This window comes from Amblyraja radiata, unplaced genomic scaffold (genome assembly GCF_010909765.2).
Source record: "Amblyraja radiata isolate CabotCenter1 unplaced genomic scaffold, sAmbRad1.1.pri S153, whole genome shotgun sequence".
Taxonomy (NCBI): Eukaryota; Metazoa; Chordata; class Chondrichthyes; order Rajiformes; family Rajidae; genus Amblyraja; species Amblyraja radiata.
Window position 1 is genome coordinate 31,320 of NW_022630139.1, and position 17,652 is coordinate 48,971.

A 17,652-nucleotide genomic window follows, 5' to 3' on the forward strand; every position below is an offset into this window, starting at 1 on the left:
ATACAGCGAGCTCCAGAACAGGGCGAGTTATACAGCGAGCTCCAGAACAGGGCGAGTTATACAGCGAGCTCCAGAACAGAGCGAGTTAAACAGTGAGCTGCAGAACAGAGCGAGTTATACAGCGAGCTCCAGAACAGAGCGAGTTATACAGTGAGCTCCAGAACAGAGCGAGTTATACAGCGAGATGCAGAACAGAGCGAGTTATACAGCGAGCTCCAGAACAGAGCGAGTTATACAGGGAGCTCCAGAACAGGGCGATTTATACAGCGAGATGCAGAACAGAGCGAGTTATACAGCGAGCTCCAGAACAGACCGAGTTATACAGTGAGCTCCAGAACAGGGCGAATTATACAGTGAGCTCCAGAACAGAGCGAGTTATACAGCGAGCTCCAGAACAGAGCGAGTTATACAGCGAGCTCCAGAACAGAGCGAGTTATACAGTGAGCTCCAGAACAGGGCGAGTTATACAGCGAGATGCAGAACAGAGCGAGTTATACAGCGAGCTCCAGAACAGAGCGAGTTATACAGTGAGCTCCAGAACAGGGCGAGTTATACAGCGAGCTCCAGAACAGAGCGAGTTATACAGCGAGCTCCAGAACAGAGCGAGTTATACAGTGAGCTCCAGAACAGAGCGAGTTATACAGCGAGCTCCAGAACAGAGCGAGTTATACAGCGAGATGCAGAACAGAGCGAGTTATACAGCGAGCTCCAGAACAGAGCGAGTTATACAGCGAGCTCCAGAATAGAGCGAGTTATACAGCGAGATGCAGAACAGAGCGAGTTATACAGTGAGCTCCAGAACAGAGCGAGTTATACAGCGAGCTACAGAAAAGAGCGAGTTATACAGCGAGCTACAGAAAAGAGCGAGTTATACAGTGAGCTCCAGAACACAGCGAGTTATACAGCGAGATGCAGAACAGAGCGAGTTATACAGCGAGCTCCAGAACAGAGCGAGTTATACAGCGAGATGCAGAACAGAGCGAGTTATACAGCGAGCTCCAGAACACAGCGAGTTATACAGCGAGCTCCAGAACAGAGCGAGTTATACAGCGAGCTCCAGAATAGAGCGAGTTATACAGTGAGCTCCAGAACAGAGCGAGTTATACAGCGAGCTCCAGAACACAGCGAGTTATACAGCGAGCTCCAGAACAGAGCGAGTTATACAGCGAGCTCCAGAACAGAGCGAGTTATACAGTGAGCGCCAGAACAGAGCGAGTTATACAGCGAGCTCCAGAACAGAGCGAGTTATACAGTGAGCTCCAGAACAGAGCGAGTTATACAGCGAGATGCAGAACAGAGCGAGTTATACAGTGAGCTCCAGAACAGAGCGAGTTATACAGCGAGCTCCAGAACAGAGCGACTTATAACAGTGAGCTCCAGAACAGAGCGAGTTATACAGCGAGCTCCAGAACAGAGCGAGTTATACAGTGAGCTCCAGAACAGAGCGAGTTATACAATGAGCTCCAGAACAGAGCGAGTTATACAGTAAGCTACAGAACAGAGCGAGTTATACAGTGAGCGCCAGAACAGAGCGAGTTATACAGCGAGCTCCAGAACAGAGCGAGTTATACAGCGAGCTCCAGAACAGAGAGAGTTATACAGCGAGATGCAGAACACAGCGAGTTATACAGCGAGCTCCAGAACAGAGCGAGTTATACAGCGAGCTCCAGAACAGAGCGAGTTATACAGTGAGCTCCAGAACAGGGCGAGTTATACAGCGAGCTCCAGAACAGAGCGAGTTATACAGTGAGCTCCAGAACAGAGCGAGTTATACAGTGAGCTCCAGAACAGAACGAGTCATACAGTGAGCTACAGAACAGAGCGAGTTATACAGTGAGCGCCAGAACAGAGCGAGTTATACAGCGAGCTCCAGAACAGAGCGAGTTATACAGCGAGCTCCAGAACAGAGCGAGTTATACAGCGAGATGCAGAACAGAGCGAGTTATACAGTGAGCTCCAGAACAGGGCGATTTATACAGCGAGATGCAGAACAGAGCGAGTTATACAGTGATCTCCAGAACAGAGCGAGTTATACAGCGAGCTCCAGAACAGAGCGAGTTATACAGCGAGCTCCAGAACAGAGCGAGTTATACATTGAGCTCCAGAACAGAGCGAGTTATACAGCGAGCTCCAGAACAGAGCGAGTTATACAGCGAGCTCCAGAACAGAGCGAGTTATACAGCGAGCTCCAGAACAGGGCGAGTTATACAGCGAGATTCAGAAGAGAGCGAGTTATACAGCGAGCTCCAGAACAGAGCGAGTTAAACAGTGAGCTGCAGAACAGAGCGAGTTATACAGCGAGCTCCAGAACAGAGCGAGTTATACAGTGAGCTCCAGAACAGAGCGAGTTATACAGCGAGATGCAGAACAGAGCGAGTTATACAGCGAGCTCCAGAACAGAGCGAGTTATACAGGGAGCTCCAGAACAGGGCGATTTATACAGCGAGATGCAGAACAGAGCGAGTTATACAGTGATCTCCAGAACAGAGCGAGTTATACAGCGAGCTCCAGAACAGAGCGAGTTATACAGCGAGCTCCAGAACAGAGCGAGTTATACAGCGAGCTCCAGAACAGAGCGAGTTATACAGCGAGCTCCAGAACAGAGCGAGTTATACAGCGAGCTCCAGAACAGAGCGAGTTATACAGCGAGCTCCAGATCAGAGCGAGTCATACAGTGAGCTCCAGAACAGAGCGAGTTATACAGCGAGCTCCAGAACAGAGCGAGTTATACAGCGAGCTCCAGAACAAGGCGAGTTATACAGCGAGCTCCAGAACAGAGCGAGTTATACAGCGAGCTCCGGAACAGAGCGAGTTATACAGCGAGCTACAGAACAGAGCGAGTTATACAGCGAGCTGCAGAACAGAGCGAGTTATACAGTGAGCTCCAGAACAGAGCTAGTTATACAGTGAGCTCCAGAACAGAGCGAGTTATACAGTGAGCTCCAGAACAGAGCGAGTTATACAGCGAGCTCCAGAACAGAGCGAGTTAAACAGTGAGCTGCAGAACAGAGCGAGTTATACAGTGAGCTCCAGAACAGAGCGAGTTATACAGCGAGCTCCAGAACAGAGCGAGTTATACAGTGAGCTCCAGAACAGAGCGAGTTATACAGTGAGCTCCAGAACAGAGCGAGTTATACAGTGATCTCCAGAACAGAGCGAGTTATACAGTGAGCTCCAGAACAGAGCGAGTTATACAGTGAGATGCAGAACAGAGCGAGTTATACAGTGAGCTCCAGAACAGAGTGAGTTATACAGTGAGCTCCAGAACAGAGCGAGTTATACAGCGAGCTCCAGAACAGAGCGAGTTATACAGTGAGCTCCAGAACAGAGCGAGTTATACAGTGAGCTCCAGAACAGAGCGAGTTATACAGTGATCTCCAGAAATGAGCGAGTTATACAGTGAGCTGCAGAACAGAGCGAGTTATACAGCGAGCTCCAGAACAGAGCGAGTTATACAGCGAGCCCCAGAACAGAGCGAGTTATACAGTGAGCTGCAGAACACAGGGAGCAGGGAACAGCCCAGCACATTACCAGATGCTGGGAACACAGAACTGCAGACGCTGGTTAATACACACAAGTACACAGGTCAGATCAACACATACAACACAGTCCGAGTGCCGCTGCCAGGACAACGGGCTGTTAAGGCCAACATAAAACACTGTACCAAAAATAACTTTGAAAATTTAAATACACGTTGGCGGCAGAAGCGTGGCGACTATTTGTACAAGCCTTGGTGAAGTCTAGTATACTTACACTACAATCGTAGAAACATAGACAATAGGTGCAGGAGCGGGCCATTCGGCCCTTAGATCCAGCACCGCCATTCAATGTGATCAATACCCCGTTCCTGCCTTCTCCCCATATCCCCTGACTCCGCTATCTTTAAGAGCCCTATCTAGCTCTCTCTTGAAAGTCTCCAGAGAACCCGCCTCCACCGCCCACTGAGGCAGAACATTCCACAGACTCACCACTCTCTGTGAGAAAAAAGTGTTTCCTCGTCTCCGTTTAAAATGGCTTACACCTTATATTAAACTGAACAATCTTATATGTTTCAATGAGATGCCCTTTCGTCCTTCTAAACTCCAGAGTACACAAGCCCAGCCGCTCCATTCTCTCAGCATATGACAGTCCTGCCATCCCGCGAATTAACCTTGTAAACCTACGCTGAGCTCCCCCAATAGCAAGAATGTTCTTCCACAAATTAAGGACCAAAACTGCACACAATACACCAGGTGTGGTCTCACTAGGGCGATGTACAATTGTAGACCTCTATGCTCCTATATTTGATTCCTCTTGTTATAAATGCCAACATGCCATTCGCTTTCTTCACTGCCTGCTGTACCTGCATGCTTACTTTCATAGACTGATGAACAAGGACCCCCAGATCCCGTTGTACTTCCCCTTTCCCCAACTTGACGCCATTTAGATAGTAATCTGCCTTCCTGTTTTTGCTACCACATCACATCTATAGCCATGGACGCTGCAACTAAGCTGGATGAATATGCCATCGTTGTCACAGACTCCATCAGCAAGTATGGAGAGGACTGTGGACCACATAATGCGATACGTTTATTCACCAAACGGAAACCATGGCTGAACCGCGAGCTCCACCCCCAGTTGAAGCCCAAGTTTACTATCGTTTAGATTAGACATACAGCCCGGAAACAGGCCCTTCGGCCCACAGAGTCAGCGCTGACCTGCGATCCCCGTACATGAACATTATCCGATGTACACTAGGGACAATTTATAATGATATGAAACCAATTAACTTACACACGTGTACGCATTTGGAGTGTGGGAGGAAACCGGGGCGCACGGATAAGCCTCACGCAGGTCACGGGGAGAATGTACATTCTCCATACGGACAGCATCTGTAGTCAGGATCGAACCCGGGTCCCTGGCGCTGTAAGGCATCAACTCTACCGCTGCGCCAACGTGCCGAACCAAGTCTACAGCGTTAAAGTCTAACCATGCCGAGCAGCACATGGAATCTATCAATGACCGGCGCAGAGTCATTAAGGATGTCAAGAGGGAATTCCGGACCAAGCTGGAGACACGAAGTAATGAGACGGATTCCCGCATTCTCCGCCCGTTTAGAACAGGATGTCTGGAGGAATGTCCCCCGCTCCTTCAATCCCGGGTGTACCTGTACCAACGGTTACTGCGACAGGCGTGAGATCGGCCATCCTGTGAGTGAATCTATGGAGAGCAACTGGCTCGGATGCAGTACCCTACAGTCCTCACGATACACTCGGGACTGTGCGCCCAAATGCGGCTTTAACCACATCTACAAGTCTGCAGGTGACAACTCTGTGGTGGGCGGATCATGAACAAGGACAAGACGGAACACAAGAGGAAGACGGGGAGCTTAGCAACAAGGTGGGTGTCAGGAGATCACTCTCTCACCCAATGCCAGCAACACGGTGGGTGTCAGGAGATCACTCTCTCACTCAATGCCAGCAACACGGTGGGTGTCAGGAGATCACTCTCTCACCCAATGCCAGCAACACGGTGGGTGTCAGGAGATCACTCTCTCACCCAATGCCAGCAACACGGTGGGTGTCAGGAGATCACTCACTCACCCAATGCCAGCAACACGGTGGATGTCAGGAGATCATTCTCTCACAATGCCAGCAACACGGTGGGTGGCAGGAGATCACTCACTCACCCAATGCCAGCAACACGGTGGGTGTCAGGAGATCACTCTCTCCCTCAATGCCAGCAACACGGTGGGTGTCAGGAGATCACTCTCTCACTCAATGCCAGCAACACGGTGGGAGTCAGGAGATCACTCTCTCACTCAATGCCAGCAACACGGTGGGTGTCAGGAGATCACTCACTCACCCAATGCCAGCAACACGGTGGGTGTCAGGAGATCACTCTCTCCCTCAATGCCAGCAACACGGTGGGTGTCAGGAGATCACTCTCTCACTCAATGCCAGCAACACGGTGGGAGTCAGGAGATCACTCTCTCACTCAATGCCAGCAACACGGTGGGTGTCAGGAGATCACTCTCTCACTCAATGCCAGCAACACGGTGGGAGTCAGGAGATCACTCTCTCACTCAATGCCAGCAACACGGTGGGTGTCAGGAGATCACTCTCTCACCCAATGCCAGCAACACGGTGGGTGTCAGGAGATCACTCTCTCACTCAATGCCAGCAACACGGTGGGTGTCAGGAGATCACTCTCTCACCCAATGCCAGCAACACGGTGGGTGTCAGGAGATCACTCTCTCACCCAATGCCAGCCACACGGTGGGTGTCAGGAGATCACTCTCTCACTCAATGCCAGCAACACGGTGGGTGTCAGGAGATCACTCTCTCACTCAATGCCAGCAACACGAAGGCTCTAGTTATTGTGTTGAGGAATCTGGATAGAGTACCCTGCCTTTAATCTGCATCAATGGGGCCAAAGTGGAAATGTTTGACAACTTGAAGTTGCTTGGCATTAATATGACCAATGCCTTGTCATGGACTGGTCATATTGAAGCGACAGCCAATAAAGCATACCAACAGGAACCTGAGGAAATTCAGCATGTCTCCAATGTGGAAGATCTTAGGGCTAACGGAATCAAAGGATAAGGGGAGAAGGCAAGAACTGGGTACTGATTTTTGGATGATTAAACATGATCATATTGAATGGCGGCGCTGGCTAGAATGGCCGAATGTCCTACTCCTTCACCTATTTTCTATGATTCTGTGATTCTTACACACTTCAGGTTTCGGTGATGTTTGTCATCTATATCAATGATTTTGATGAGAACATAAAAAATATAATTTGGAAGTCTGCTGATGTCAGTAAGGGTGGTGATATGGTGGATAGCGATGATAGTTGTTCAGAATAAAAGCAGGACCTTGATCATGTGAACAGGTGGGTTGAGCAATTGTTGATGGTGTTGAATGTAGAGAATAGTGAAGCTTTGCATTTACAGACATCACACCAACGCATGACTTGTAGAGTGAATTGCAAGTCTCTGGTGAGTGTTGTAGTGGAGAGGAATCCAACAGTGCAGCTACATAGCTCCTTGAAAGTGGCGTCACATGTAGTATGTGTGGTCAAGGCTTTTGGCACATTGGTCATCACCAACCAGAGTGTTGAATATAGATGTCGGGAGGTCATATTACAGTTCGAGAAGATATTGGTGAGGGCTCACAGAGTATGGTGTTCAGTTTTGGTCATCATGTTGGAGGAAAGACGGTGTCAAGCCTTGAAGGCTAGAGAAGAGGATGACTAGGATGTAGAAAGAACTCGAGTGCCTGAGCTGTGTGGAGAGGTTGAGGAGGCTTGGACTTTATGTAATGGAGCGCAGGAGGATGAGGGGTGATATTATAGAGGTGTACAAGATCATGAGAGGAATAAATAGGTTATATGCACAGACTTTTAAACAGAGTCAGGGATTAAACCAGAGGTCATGTTTCAAGGTGAGGGGTGATAGATTATATAGGAACCTGAGCGGCAAATTATTTAACCAGAGCATGGTAGGTGTGAAGATCGAGCTGCTGATAAGATAGATGAGGCGGGTGCTATAGCAATGTTTAAGACACATTTAGAGATGTACATAGACAATTTGGGTTTGGAGGGGCTTTGCCTTAATCTGATAGGTGTGCCTAGCGCCGATTATGCTTGTTGCACAGCAGGGGCAAACTGGGTGGAATGGCCTCTTTGCACATTGTATGCCTCCCTGTCTCTTAGAACAATAGAAACATAGACAATAGGTGCAGGAGTAGGCCATTGGGCTCTTCGAGCCTGCACCGCCATTCAATATGATCATGGCTGATCATCCAACTCAGTATCCTGTACCTGCCGTCTCTCCATAACCCCGGATCCCTTTAGCCACAAGGGCCACATCTAACTCCCTCTTAAATATAGCCAATGAACTGACCTCAACTACCTTCTGTGGCCGAGAATTCCAGAGATTCACCACTCTCTGTGTGGAAAAATGTTTTTCTCATCTCGGTCCTAAAAGATTTCTCCCTTATCCTTAAACTGTGACCCCTTGTTCTGGACTTCCCCAACATCGGGAACAATCTTCCTGCATCTAGCCTGTCGAACCACTTAAGAATTTTGTAAGTTTCTATAAGATCCCCCCTCAATCTTCAAAATCAAGCGAGTTCAAGCCGAGTCTATCCAGTCTTTCTTCATATGAAAGTCTTGACATCCCAGGAATCAGTCTGGTGAACCTTCTCTGTACTCCCTCTATGGCAAGAGTTTATTTCCTCAGATTAGGAGACCAAAACTGTACGCAATACTCCAGGTGTGGTCTCACCAAGACCCTGTGCAACTGCGGTAGAACCTCCCTGCTCCTATACTCAAATCCTTTTGCAATGAATGCTAACATACCATTCGCTTTCTTCACTGTCTGCTGCACCTGCATAGTGACTGGTGTACCATGACACCCAGGTCTCGATGCATCTCACCTTTCCCTAATCGGCCACCATTCACATAATATTCTACTTTCCTGTTTTTGCCACCAAAGTGGATAACCTAATATTTATCCACATTATACTGCATCTGCCATGCATTTGCCCACTCACCCAGCCTACCCAAATCACCTTGCACCCTCCTAGCATTCTCCTCACAGCTAACACTGCCCCCCAGCTTCGTGTCAAACGCAAACTTGGGGATGTTGCATTAAATTCCCTCGTCCAAATCATTAATATATATTGTAAATAGCTGGGGTCCAAGCACTGAGCCTTGTGGTACCCCACTAGTCACTGCCTGCCAATGTGAAAAGGACCCGTTTACTCCTACTCTTTGCTTCCTGTTTGTCAGCCAGTTCTCTATCCACATCAATACTGAACCCCCAATACCGTGTGCTTTAAGTTTGTATACTAATCTCTTATGTGGGACCTTATCGAAAGCCTTCTGAAAGTCCAAATATAACACATCCACTGGTTCTCCCTTATCCACTCTACTAGCTACATCCTCGAAAAATTCTATAAGATTCGTCAGACATGATTTACATTTCACAAATCTATGCTGACTTTGTCCAATGATTTCACCACTTTCCAAATGTGCTGCTATCCCGTCTTTAATAACTGATTCTAGCAGTTTCCCCACTACCGATGTTAAACTAACTAGTCTGTAAATCTCCGTTTTTTTTCTCCTTCCCTTTATAAAGGAAATATTCTTCTTAGTACATCCTGTCTTCATTCCCTGTCTCAGAAGCTCGGCAATTACTTAAGTCTCCTGAACATTATCAGCAATTTATTCATCCTATCCCCCCTCGTCACCTTCTCTTTACACTTGTCCAACAGTTCATCTGTTGTTTAAAACCAATCAACACCTTCTCTTGTTTATCAACATGGTCCACAATCTTCATCGTCTCCAGTCTCCGTCATAGTCCGAACTGGTCATGGTTGTTACTCGCCTCAGATCATTATGTTTGGCCAGCTTTGGTGTGGTCTATGACTGTCATGGATACTTGGGTACAGTGTAAAGGGAAACTAGTAGAGTAACTATGGATACTATGAGTTTCAAAGTAAAAGAAGTACTGACACTTCTGAATTTACTAGAATGTTGCCTGGGTTTCAACAACTAAGTTACAGAGAAAGGTTGAATAAGTTAGGTCTTTATTCTCTGGAACGCAGAAGGTTAAAGGGGGACTTGATAGAGATCTTTAAAATGATGAGAGGGATAGACAGAATTGATGTGGACCAGCTTTTCCCTTTGAGAACAGGGAAGATTCAAACAAGATTCCGGTCTATCTTTGTCCTAAGAAACGGACATTCACAGATGTACAATTCGAGCTTTTAGTATAAACACAAAATATTCATTCAAGCAGATGCAGAAATTATTATTTACCTGTTCTGAAGTGTACAGCTAGAGCGATAGATGATGCAATACTTATCTCACCTTTGAGACCTCCCACTGGCTTGGCGGAGTTGTAAACAATTAACATGCGAGGCACATTAGGTTTCAGCAACAGATTTAGGATTAGGATTATTATTGTGAAATATACCGAGATAGAGTGGGAAATGAACTGTGTTTTGCATGTTATCCAGGCAACCAGATATTCCATGCATAGGTACAATCATTTCAAACTCACGTATAACTGATAGAGCAAAGGAGAAGATACAGTGTACAGAATATAGTTCCAGCAATGTACCGTACCAGCTCCAGAGACTAAGTCCTCAATGGGGACATGTGAATCAAACAGCACCATAGTTTATGGAAGGACCATTAATAATCCCGATAACGGACGGGAAGAAGCTACTAGTTGGTGCGCGCTTTCACGTGTGTGCAGTTCCTGCGGACTGGAGCAGGGAGAACAAGGAATGGTCGAGGTGAAGCAGGCCTTTGATGATATTGGTTGATTTTCCGAGGCAGCGTAAAGTGTAGATGGAATCAGTGGTGTGAAGTCTGGTCTGTGTGGTGGACTTGGCTACATCTCAAGCCGAGCTTTTCTCATAACAATGATGCCCTACATTATGCTGTCCTTGCTGCATCTATCGAAGTTTGGAAGAGTCACTGGAGAGATGCCGAGATTTATCTGTCACATCGGGGTATAAAGGGGTTAGTGCGCCTTCTGGATTATTGCATCTATGGTCCACGACAGACCTTTGATAGTATTAACACAAAGCGGGAGCTGTCAACCATTTCCACTTCTGCACCATTGATGCAGATTGGGCATGCCCTGCACCATGCTTCCTGAAGTCAATAACTAACTTCATCGTCCTGTTGACATTGAGGGAAACATTATTGTCCTGGCACCGTGTATCTTAGTTCTCTATCTACCTCCTGTACTCCATATTGTCATTATTCTCCATGTGACCCAGCACAATAGGGTTGTGAACAAACCTGTAGATGTAATTAAAGCCAAATGTGTCCCTACAGTCGAGAGTGTAAAGGGAGTATAGTTGGAGGCCAACAACGCATCCTTGCAGGCCACCGATGTCGAGAGTGATTATGGAGGAGATGCCGTCCCCTATCCTCATTGACTGAGGTCCGTGGGAATAGGAGCCATGGAAGCAGTGACAGAGGGAGAGAGAGCACATCCCGTGGTCCTGTGGTTTGGAGATAACAACCATTCTTCTCCCAGCAGACACAGGTACACACGGTCACACGCACAATACCAAGATCAAGTCTGTTTGACAATTCAATATCATAATTGCAAACTGTTTTTGATTCCATATTCATTTCCACTCAGGTCTCAACAATGTTGATTTCCCTATTTGCCACAAATACCTTCGCCCCAACCCTGTTTACATTTCATTAATGGTCATGCTTGTTTCTGGGAGTAGATAATACTGTAGGTTCAGATATATCTGCGAGAATAGTCTACTTCTGACTTCAGTCACTCCAAGGTGAATTCTTATTCTGAACGATGATCCTAATGTGACCATCCACAAACGGGCTGTAATTCTCTCAATATCTATCCTGCATCGGCCTCGCAGAAGTCTCGATGTCTGAGTCAATACATTCATTTGTTGTTCTGACGAAGTGCACAGAATGGATGATCTGATCATTCTTCACTTTTGAGAGCCACTTGATGCGACGGATACGTCACGAATTCTGTCTCTGCCCCGAGTCGAAGGTAAGTATCGCCTTCCTTAAAAAGGATAGTGCCAGGGCATAATATTCTGCAGACTAAGTGCTGGTAGATGGGATTTAATAATTGGACAGCATACACACAGACTGTTTCTCGGCCTATTTCCCTGCTGTGTGACTCAATGACTAATGGTCCAAGATATGCACGTTTCTCCACACGAGGTATTAACGTCAGTATTATTGCAGGGTTCACCACTAATTCACTGTGTGGGCAACTCGGCAGTGGCAATAGGTAGCCAGGTTTGGTTATTTCTGTTGGGTAATAAATGTTGGGCAGCAACTAATTCTGCAGCAATGTTGAGTTGCGCTGACGAGCCAGTTTACACTCTCATCTAGAGCGCGCTGCAACGCCAATAGTTGCGGGCGTATGATTTGTGAAACAGTAACACAGCGTGCATTTGTTTAGACTAGATCCGATCTTTGATAAGGTCATTCATTTCAGACATTGGATACGTTGCCCTCTCAAGCGGAAGTCTTAAGCCTCTGTCCCACTTAGGAAACCTGAACGGAAACCTCTAGAGACCTTGCGCCGCACCCATGATTTCCGTGAGGTTCCCGGAGGTTCCGGTCACTCTACCTGATGGTTGAAAGTGGTTTCAGCGTAGTCGAGGCTTTTTCTATGTTCCTGCGATTATTTAAAAAAAAACGAAACCGACCTCGACTAAAAATAGGTCGCCGTTTGGTCGAAGCCAGTGGAGTTGGGTCGCTATTTACTTACAGACAGTCGCAGGCAATCTCCTTCGCTGACCGGTCATTTTGATTGGCTCATCGGAGTTTTGAGCAAATAGGATTGGCGTACTGCGCATGTTGTTCCATTGTTTAAAAAGGGGTCTAAGAGTAAACCTAGCAATTATAGACCTGTTAGTTTGACGTCAGTGGTGGTCAAATTAATGGAAAGGATACTTAGAGATTATATATATAAGCATCTGGATAAACAGGGTTTAATTAGGAACAATCAACATGGATTTGTGCCTGGAAGGTCATGTTTGACTAATCTTCTTGAATTTTTTGAAGAGGTTACTCGGGAAATTGATGAGGGTAAAGCAGTGGATGTTGTGTATATGGACTTCAGTAAGGCCTTTGACAAGGTTCCTCACGGAAGGTTGGTTAAGAAGGTTCAATTGTCGGGTATTAATGGTGGAGTAGCAAGATGGATTCAACAGTGGCTGAATGGGAGATGCCAGAGAGTAATGGTGGATGGTTGTTTGTCAGGTTGGAGGCCAGTGACTACTGGGGTGCCACAGGGATCGTGTTGGGTCCACTGTTGTTTGTCATGTACATCAATGATCTGGATGATGGTGTGGTAAATTGGATTAGTAAGTCAAGTCAAGCCAAGTCAAGTCAAGTATATTTGTCACATACACATACGAGATGTGCAGTGAAATGAAAGTGGCAATGCTCGCGGACTTTTGTGCAAAAAGACAAACAACCAAACAACCAAACAAACTATAAACACAATCATAACACACATATTCTTTTACATAATATATAATGAAAGGAAAAACGTTCAGTAGAGTTAGTCCCTGGTGAGATAGGCGTTTACAGTCCGAATGGCCTCTAGGAAGAAACTCCTTCTCAACCTCTCCGTTCTCACCGTATGGCAAAGGAGGCGTTTGCCTGACCGTAGCAGCTGGAACAGTCTGTTGCAGGGGTGGAAGGGGTCTCTCATGATATTGTTGGCTCTGGAGTTGCACCTCCTGATCTATAGTTCCTGCAGGGGGACAAGTGAAGTTCCCATAGTGCGTTCGGCCGAACGCACTACTCTCTGCAGAGCCTTCTTGTCCTTGGCAGAGCAATTCCCAAACCAGATGGCAATGTTCCCGGACAAGATGCTTTCCACCGCCGCTGCGTAGAAGCACTGGAGGATCCTCGGAGACACTCTGAATTTCCTCAATTGCCTGAGGTGGTAAAGGCGCTGCCTTGCCTTACTCACGAGTGCTGAGGCGTGTGATGCCCATGTCATATCCTCGGAGATGTGGACTCCCGGATATTTAAAATAGTTCACCTAATCCACATGATCCCCAATTATCCTCAATGGAGTGTACGTCCTCGGATGATGTGCCCTCCTAAAGTCCACGATCAGCTCCTTCGTTTTTTTGATGTTCAAGAGGAGGCTGTTATCCTGGCACCAGAGTGCTAGACCAGCCACCTCCTCCCGGTAGGCCTTCTCGTCGTTGTCTGAGATCAGGCCCACCACCAAGTATGCAGATAAAATAATAATAATAATAAATGTTATTTATGGGCGCCTTTCAAGAGTCTCAAGGACACCTTACAAAAATTTAGCAGGTAGAGGAAAAACATGTAAGGGGAATGAAATAAATAGTAGAGACATGACTAGTACACAAAGTAAAGACATAATTCAATTCAAAACACAATATGAGGCAATTAATGCACAGATGAAAAGGGAGGGGGACGTGGGGCTAAGGGTAGGCAGAAGTGAAGAGATGGGTCTTGAGGCGGGACTGGAAGATGGTGATGACACGGAATTGCGGATCAGTTGGGGGAGGGAGTTCCAGAGCCTGGGAGCTGCCCTGGAGAAGGCTCTGTGCCCAAAACTGCGGAGGTTGGACTTGTGGATGGAGAGGAGACCGGCTGATGTGGATCTGAGGGACCGTGAGGGTTGGTAGGGGAGAGGAGGTCAGTGAGATATGGGGGGGGGGGGTGGGGGGGTCAGAGGGTGGAGGGCTTTGAAGGTGAGGATCAGGATTTTGTAGGTGATCCGGTGGGAGATGGGAAGCCAGTGAAGTTGTTTGAGGACTGGAGTGATGTGGTGTGGTGAGCCAGGATTTGGTGTGGTGATGTCGGGCGGCTGCGTTCTGGACCAGTTGGAGTCGGTTGATGTAGGTGGAGCTGATGCCAAGGAGAAGTGAGTTGCAATAGTCCAGTCGGGAGGAGATGAAGGCATGGGTGAGTCTTTCAGCAGCGGGAGGTGTGAGAGAGGGTCTGAGTTTGACGATGTTGCGGAGATGAAAGAAGGAGGTTTTACTGACATGGCGGATGTGAGGCTCAAGGGAGAGTGTGGAATCAAAGATCACGCCAAGGTTGCGGGCCTGGGGAGATGGGGAGACAGTGGTGCCGTCGATGGTGAGAGTGGGGTTATTGATTTTGCTGAGTGTGACTTTGGAACCTATGAGGAGGAATTCTGTCTTATCGCTGTTGAGTTTGAGGAACTTATGTTGCATCCAGGTTTTTATAGTTGACAAACAGGAGTTGATATGGGAGGGGGGGTTGTGGGGGGATTTGGTGCCGATGATACTAAGATAGGTGGGGTTGAGGATAATGAAGTAGATTTTCAAAGTCTACAGAGAGATTTATGCCAGTTGCAAGAGTGGGCTGAAAGATGGCAGATGGAGTTTAATGCTGATAAGTGTGAGGTGCTACATCTTGGCAGGACAAATCAAAATAGTACGTACATGGTAAATGGTAGGGAATTGAAGAATGCAGGTGAACAGAGGGATCTGGGAATAACTGTGCATAGTTCCCTGAAAGTGGAATCTCATGTAGATAGGGTGGTAAAGAAAACTTTTGGTGTGCTGGCCTTTATAAATCAGAGCATTGAGTATAGAATGTTAAAATTGTACAAGGCATTGGTGAGGCCAATTCTGGAGTATGGTGTACAATTTTGGTCGCCTAATTATAGAAAGGATGTCATCAAAATAGAGAGAGTACAGAGGAGATTTACTAGAATGTTGCCTGGGTTTCAGCAACTAAGTTACAGAGAAAGGTTGAACAAGTTAGGGCTTTATTCTTTGGAGCGCAGAAGGTTAAGGGGGGACTTGATAGAGGTCTTTAAAATGATGAGAGGGATAGACAGAGTTGACGTGGATAAGCTTTTCCCACTGAGAGTAGGGAAGATTCAAACAAGGGGACATGACTTGAGAATTAAGGGACAGAAGTTTAGGGGTAACATGAGGGGAAACCTCTTTACTCAGAGAGTGGTGGCTGTGTGGAATGAGCTTCCAGTGAAGGTGGTGGAGGCAGGTTCGTTTTTATCATTTAAAAATAAATTGGATAGTTATATGGACGGGAAAGGAATGGAGGGTTATGGTCTGAGCGCAGGTAGATGGGACTAGGGGAGAATACGTGTTCGGCACGGACTGGAAGGGTCGAGATGGCCTGTTTCCGTGCTGTAATTGTTATATGGTTATATGGTTATCTTATAGGATCTTTGGTTTTCAGGACCTAAAACATCCGCCGGAAGGTAAAATGCCCTTTATTAAACATCTTAAAACTGTCTCCACTCCTTCTCCTCCCCGTTCTCATCCCTTAACCCCTATTATCTCCCCTTATATCCCCATGTCTCTCCCCTCTCCTCCCCTAATCTCCCTTTCTCTGTCCTTCTGTCCCCTTTTTCCCCTTCTCTCCCTCCCTCCCGCGCTTGCTAAATGACTTACCGTGCTCTGTGGCAGCCGTTTACCTTTCTCTTCAACGTGCAGACAGCGCTCCTCCGCTGCCCCTAGCCTCCACCTTCGCGGTGTGTGTGTCTGTGTGTGTGTGTGTGTGTGTGTGTGTGTGTGTGTGTGTGTGTGTGTGTGTGTGTGTGTGTGTGTGTGTGTGTGTGTGTGTGTGTGTGTGTGTGTGTGTGTGTGTGTGTGTGTGTGTGTGTGTGTGTGTGTGTGTGTGTGTGTGTGTGTGTGTGTGTGTGTGTGTGTGTGGCTCTGTGTGTGTGTGTGTGTGTGTGTGTGTGTGTGTCGTGTGTGTGTGTGTGTGTGTGTGTCCGTGTGTGTGTGTGTGTGTGTGTGTGTGTGTGTGTGTGTCTGTCTGTGTGTGTGTGTGTGTGTGTGTGTCTGTGTGTGTGTGTGTGTGTGTGTGTGTGTGGCTCTGTGTGTGTGTGTGTGTGTGTGTGTGTGTGTGTGTGTGTGTGTGTGTGGCTCTGTGTGTGTGTGTGTGTGTGTGTGTGTGTGTGTGTGTGTGTGTGTGTGTATGTGTGTGTGTGTGTGTGTGTGTGTGTGTGTGTGTGTGTGTGTGTGTGTGTGTGTGTGTGTGTGTGTGTGTGTGTGTGTGTGTGTGTGTGTGTGTGTGTGTGTGTGTGTGTGTGTGTCTGTGTGTGTGTGTGTGCGCGCGCGGTCGGTAGCAATGATCCTAAAGGATCTTTGATCAGTAGATGCAGGTCGAGGCTTTCCAGGCAAGTGACCAAATCCTCAGGAACTATAGATCAGGAGGTGCAACTCCAGAGCCAACAATATCATGAGAGACCCCTTCCACCCCTGCAACAGACTGTTCCAGCTGCTACGGTCAGGCAAACGCCTCCTTTGCCATACGGTGAGAACGGAGAGGTTGAGAAGGAGTTTCTTCCTAGAGGCCATTCGGACTGTAAACGCCTATCTCACCAGGGACTAACTCTACTGAACGTTTTTCCTTTCATTATATATTATGTAAAAGAATATGTGTGTTATGATTGTGTTTATAGTTTGTTTGGTTGTTTGGTTGTTTGTCTTTTTGCACAAAAGTCCGCGAGCATTGCCACTTTCATTTCACTGCACATCTCGTATGTGTATGTGACAAATATACTTGACTTGACTTGACTTGACTTGACTTACTAATCCAATTTACCACACCATCATCCAGATCATTGATGTACATGACAAACAACAGTGGACCCAACACGATCCCTGTGGCACCCCAGTAGTCACTGGCCTCCAACCGGACAAACAACCATCCACCATTACTCTCTGGCATCTCCCATTCAGCCACTGTTGAATCCATCTTGCTACTCCACCATTAATACCCAACAATTGAACCTTCTTAACCAACCTTCCGTGAGGAACCTTGTCAAAGGCCTTACTGAAGTCCATATACACAACATCCACTGCTTTACCCTCATCAATTTCCCGAGTAACCTCTTCAAAAAATTCAAGAAGATTAGTCAAACATGACCTTCCAGGCACAAATCCATGTTGATTGTTCCTAATTAAACCCTGTTTATCCAGATGCTTATATATATAATCTCTAAGTATCCTTTCCATTAATTTGACCACCACTGACGTCAAACTAACAGGTCTATAATTGCTAGGTTTACTCTTAGACCCCTTTTTAAACAATGGAACAACATGCGCAGTACGCCAATCCTCTTTGCTCAAAACTCCAATGAGCCAATCA